Source organism: Vulpes lagopus, chromosome X (assembly GCF_018345385.1).
Source record: "Vulpes lagopus strain Blue_001 chromosome X, ASM1834538v1, whole genome shotgun sequence".
Classification (NCBI taxonomy): domain Eukaryota; kingdom Metazoa; phylum Chordata; class Mammalia; order Carnivora; family Canidae; genus Vulpes; species Vulpes lagopus.
The window spans coordinates 25,628,296-25,634,295 of record NC_054848.1 but is presented as its reverse complement, the minus strand read 5'-3'; positions in this window follow the sequence as shown (position 1 = coordinate 25,634,295).

Below are 6,000 nucleotides of genomic sequence, written 5' to 3'. Positions count from 1 at the left end.
AGTACTGGCACAAAAACGGACACATAGATCAACAGAACAGGATAGAGAGCCCAAAGATAAACCCACATGTATACAGTCAATTCACCTATAAAAGGGGAGGAAGAATATATGGTGGGGCAAAGTCAATCTCTTTTACAAACTGTGTTGGGAAAACTGGACAGCTATATGCAAAAAAAATGAAATTGGACCACTTTCTTACACGCTACACACAAATAAATTCAAAATGGATTAAAGACCTAAATGTGAAACCTGAAACAGTAAAACTCTGAAATGAAAACACAGGCAGTTGGGACACCTGGGTGGCTCAGCGGTTGAGCATCTGCCTTTGGCTCAGGGCGTGATCCCGGTCCCAGGATCAAGTCCCACATCAGGTTCCCTGCAAGGAGCCTGCTTCTCCCTCTGCCTGTGTCTCTGCCTCTCTCTCTATGTCTCTCATGAATAAATAAATAAAAATCTTTTTTTTTAAATATATTTTTTTAATTATTTATTTATGATAGTCACAGAGAGAGAGAGAGAGAGAGGGGCAGAGACACAGGCAGAAGGAGAAGCAGGCTCCATGCACCGGGAGCCCGATGTGGGATTCGATCCCGGGTCTCCAGGATCGCGCCCTGGGCCAAAGGCAGGCGCCAAACCGCTGCGCCACCCAGGGATCCCAATAAATAAAAATCTTTAAAAAAACACAGGCAGTAATCTCTTAGACATTAGCCTCAGTAACATATTTATGAATATGTCTCCCTAAGAAAGGGATATGAAAACAAAAAATAAACTCATGGAACTACCCCAAAATAAAAAGCTTTTACACAGAGATGGAAACTATCATCAAAACCAAAAGGAAGCCTACTGAACAGGAGAAGATGCTTATAAGTGTCATATCTCATAAGGGGATACTATCTACAATATGTAAAGAACTTACACAACTCAAAACAAAAAAAAAAACCCAACAACAAATAATCTAATTAAATATGAGTGGAGGACCTGAATAGACATTTTTCCAAAGAAGACATGCAGATGGCCAACAGACACGTGAAAAGATGCTCAACATCACTCATCATCAGGAAAATACAAATCAAAACCACAATGAGATATCATCACTGCATACCAGTCAGAAAATCTAATATCAAAAACCAAGAAAAAAAAGTGGTGGCAAGGATGCAGAGAAAGGAGAACCCTGTGCACTGCTGGAGGGAATGTAAATTGGTGCAGCTGGTGTGGAAAGTCACAGGAATGAAAAGTACAATAGAGGAAATATAGTTGATAATATTGTAATAACATTATATGCTAACAGTGACTACACTGATTTGTGTGAGCACTGAGTAATGTACAGAGTTTACAAACCAGTATGTTGTACACTCAAAACATGGTATTTTTATATCAAGGTTCTCTGGAAAAACAGAGCCAATAGGTTCTCTCTTTGTCTCTCAAGAGATTTATTAGAAGGAATTGGCTCAGGTGACTATGGAAGCTGAGAAGGGCTCTCCAGATGCAGGAGAGCTCACGATATAGTTCTAGTCCAAGTCCAACAGCATGAAAAGCAGGAGAGCTGATGATGTGTCAGTCCGGGTCTTATTCCAAAGGCAGGAGTAGAGTGATGTCCCAGTGTGAAGACAGGCAGAGAGAATATTTCCCCCTTACTCAGCCTTTTTGTTCCACTCAGGCCTTCAATGGATTGGATGAACTCACATATATTGGCAAAGGCAATCTTCTTTACTCAGTCTACTGATTCAATTGTTAATCTCATCCAGAAATCCCCTCCCAGACACACTCAGGATAATGTTTAACCAGATATCTGGGCACCCCATAGCCCCATCAAGTTGACAAAATTAACCATCACAACAACACTATGAGGTAAGTACTGAAGCCATACAGTTTTAACTCCAGAATATACTTTTTTTTAAGAGAGGGAGAGAGAGAAAACAGGGTGAGAGAGAGAGAATCTTAAGCAGGCTCTATGCCCAGTGTGGACCCTGATGTGGGGCTTGATCTCACAACCCTGAGATCATGACCTGAGCTGAAATCAAGAGTAGGACGCTTAAGCAACTGAAGGGACCACCCAGGGGATCCCACAACACAATTAAAAAAACATTTATTTGAGAGAAAGAGAGAGAGAGAGAGAGAGAGAGAGAGAGAGAGAGAGAGAGAGCACACAAGCAGGGTAAGGAGCAGAGGGAGAGGGAGAAGCAGACTCCCCACTGAGCAGTGAGCCTGCCATGAAACTCGATCCCAGGACCCTGACATCATGATTCTGACAAGTAGAATATGGCAGATGCTTAACTGACTGAGCCACCCAGGCATCCCCACAACTCGCATTCTTTATATTTTATATTACTGCTCATCTACCTGTATATGAGCCTGAGTTATCTTTGTGTTCCTCATAATATCTCACAGTATTTTGTATGTATGTTTTGTTTCATTTATTGTTATATTCCCTAAAATACTGACTCAGATGAGTCAGACTAAATAAATAAAGTATTCAGAGGCTTTTGACCTAAGAACATTCTTTTTGTCACTCATTTAAGATGGGTCCTGAATAAACTTTCAAATCTTTTTGCTTTACCAAAGTGAATTTTCAGTACAGGATAAGATAAGTGTGTTTGTGGAAATTGCCAAAAATCTTGACAATGAGTTTTTGTATTTCACTGGTTTCTCTTCATGATGGAAACAAACAAATACACAGCCAAGTTTATATAGAAAATCATTGCAAAGGGGAATAAATATCAGGAAATCAATAATTCCCAGTATGGACTATGTTCTAAAGGTCTTTTTCTTTTCTCAATGAATGAAGATTTATTGGCAAAGACCAAAAGTACATTCTGTTAGAGGAACTCAAGTAGCCAAATATTGACTTCTTTTCCAAAAGAAGTCCTTGAAAATATTCCCATTCCTTATAATGCATTTCCTCATTGTCAAAGCAGGAAACAATAATGGCATAATTCCTAATAACCAGAGGTGAATGTATATCATGTTAGTAAACTGATACAAACAGAAATTTGAAGTACATGTTTTCCTTGTGTTAACAAAATTCCTCTACCATTCTGACAAATATTTATTAATACTTACTTTGTGCTGGTATTACTCTAGGCTCTGCAATTTAGGACCAAAAGTACATCTTTGTTGGAGGAGACAGACAATAAACATAAACAAAAAAGTGCATTATAGAATGTCTGGTAGTGATAAGCATTATGGAGAAACATGAAACACAGTAAAGGAGAATGAAGAGTGGATGGAAAGGTGGTGGTCAAGGAAGGCCTCTCTGAAGATGTGATATTTGAGCAGAGAACTCAGTGAAATTAGGGGACAATCAGGCCTATATATAGAGGAAATATGTTCTTGATAGATGTGATAAGGTCTTGGGGCAGGCTACCAGTGAGGCTGGCAAGCCCTGAGTAAGGGGAGTCCACGCAATGCAGTAAGTGAGGTAGCCAGGGTTCAATGCTCTAGAATGAGAATTCCGCATGGAATACAGTGTGTCTATATGTCAAATTAAGAAAAGTTTAGAGCAGACTTTACACTTTCAGTGATAGCATCAATCCAAGATAGCGAAGAGAATCATTGTTACACTAGGTACCTCATTTCTGCTGAGTTTTCCCAAAGTATTGCTTTGGGACTTGTGGTAGGCAGCTTGAGAATATGGCTCCCAATAACCCCTGCCCCATGGTATTCACACTCTTATGTAATCTCCTCCTTGTGAGTACAGACTGAACCTAGTGACATGATTCTGACAAGTAGAATATGGCAAAGGTGTTGGAACGCCATTTCTGCAATTAGTTCTAAGACTGACTTGTCTTGCTGGCACTCTCTCCTGCCCTTTCACTCTCTCCATGTGATGATACCAGCTGCCATATTGTAAAATGTTGTACAGAGAGGCCCAAGGAAGCAAGGAAGGCCAACAGCTTATGAGGAACTGAGGCCTCAGTCAAGAGTACATGGGAACTGAATCCTGCCACAATCATGTGAGTGAGATAGGAAGCAGATCTCTCCCAGTCAGTGCCTTGAGATGACTTGAGCCTGTGGGAGACCCAGAGCCAGAGGACCAGCTAAACCATGTCTGGATTTCTGGCCCATAAAAACTATGAGATAATAAATGTCATTCTAAAGCCACTAATTCTGGGGATAATGTGTTATGCAGTAATAGATAATGTAGGGTTGTAGTTTAGTTCCATATTGAAGACTCATGTGGCAGTTTTCCCTGGAGGTTTAGCATTCTTGTGTGTGTTGTAGAGATGGGAGAGGTCTTAAAGATCCTTTAGTGGACAATAGTATTTGCTATTTGGAGTCCAAGCTGATTCAGTTTTCCTAAAAGGCGGAAATAATGATAATTGTTTTGTTCTCTGTCCCCACCCACCTACACATGTTACTATTAAATCATTTCAGGCCCAATGTCTTGGGCCTCACAAATTATAAGGGCAGGCCTAAGAACATCCCTCCAAATCTATGTTTACTTATTATAAATTGCAAGTATAAATAGATATGCTAATATGTTATATATAACAAAGTCACAAATTTAGTTATTACAAAAGTATGAGGTAGAAAATAATTACTCTGAAGAACACTGGCTTCGCTGATAACTACTCAGTCTTTCACATCTCATCTCAAGAGCCACTTCTCTGGAAGTCCTCCCTCTCCCAACCAGGTCAGATCCTCTTTTGTAAACCTGTGTGATTCCTTTTCCCCCTGAACACTGATCTCAATTCATAATTATGATTATACATTAATTTCCATAGTTAATTCATTAATCTCTGTCTTCCACACAAGACTGAAAGTCCCGTAGTTGCAGGGACCACCTGTACTTTTTCTCTTAAGTGCAGTCCCAGAGAAGAGCACAGTGCCTGGCAGAGAATGAGGACTTAGGTTGTGGAAGCAATGGAGACATGATTCCTATGACCCTGTTTTGTTCACTTCCCAGATTTGAGTATCTTGCTGTCAAGCTGGAAAGCCAGATTTTCCCATGCAGATTCTGGTGATCCCTTCAGCACATCTCCTGGTATCTCCGATGTCACTTCGTGTGACTGTGAGCTTCCTTATGTTACTTCCCCTGGAATCCTTGGGCATTGCTGCTTGGCTGGGATTGGACTGTGAACCCCAATGTGAATAGGTCAGAGTGGGGGCCATTCCCACTACCTAAGTCACCTTCTCTTATCCCAGTCTTATGAGATATACCTTTTCATCTACTCTGGCTCCACTTAGAAGTTTCCAGCATGCTATATGGAAAGTCACAGTGTTCTCATACCACTTTGCAGGGCTTCCATGAGAATTAAATATTAAAGGCACATGGAAACACCTCTGGAATTGTAAAACATTATTCAAATATTTGTTGTTTTCCTTATTGTATGAAGAGATTTATTCTTTGAGAAACAAATACAAAAAATGATTAGGAAATACATTGCTTGAAGTTTTTGTGATTCATTCATGGGGGGAGTAAAGCACACAGGCAGGCTTACTTATACAAGCTATCCAGTGAGGAAGTGATTTTCCTTCTGGGCCAGATCAAAGTAAACCAAGGTTTACTGATTCAGCTGTTGCTACTAGACATCATCTGTTTGGCATGGATTAAGTGTCAGCTGCTAAATCCAGCACATTTAGTTTCAAACCCTTCATGAAAGACACTTAGGCAAAGCCCAGATCTTCTGTTTAAAAAGTGATTAGATATTAAATCTAGAAACAGGCTTGGAATATAATACAGTGGAGTACCACAAAACATAGAGTCTGGAGCAATAATTTTGAGAGTCAGGGATAGAGACAGTGTGAATCAGTGTGACTCGCTCAGAGATTTTGTTGGAATTCAGATTGTTGGACCTCACCCTCAGAGATTCTGACACAATGGGCCTTGAGTGGGGCCTGTGAATCTGCATTTATAACAAGTTGTCATGTGGCTTGTCTGTGGCCCCACACACTGAGTAGCACGGAACTAAGAACAACTGCTTTTCTGCCCTACTGTGACATATTTAAGCTGGGCATCCTTGTAAGCCAATTTCAGTCCTGTGAAGATGTTTTCTAACCAAT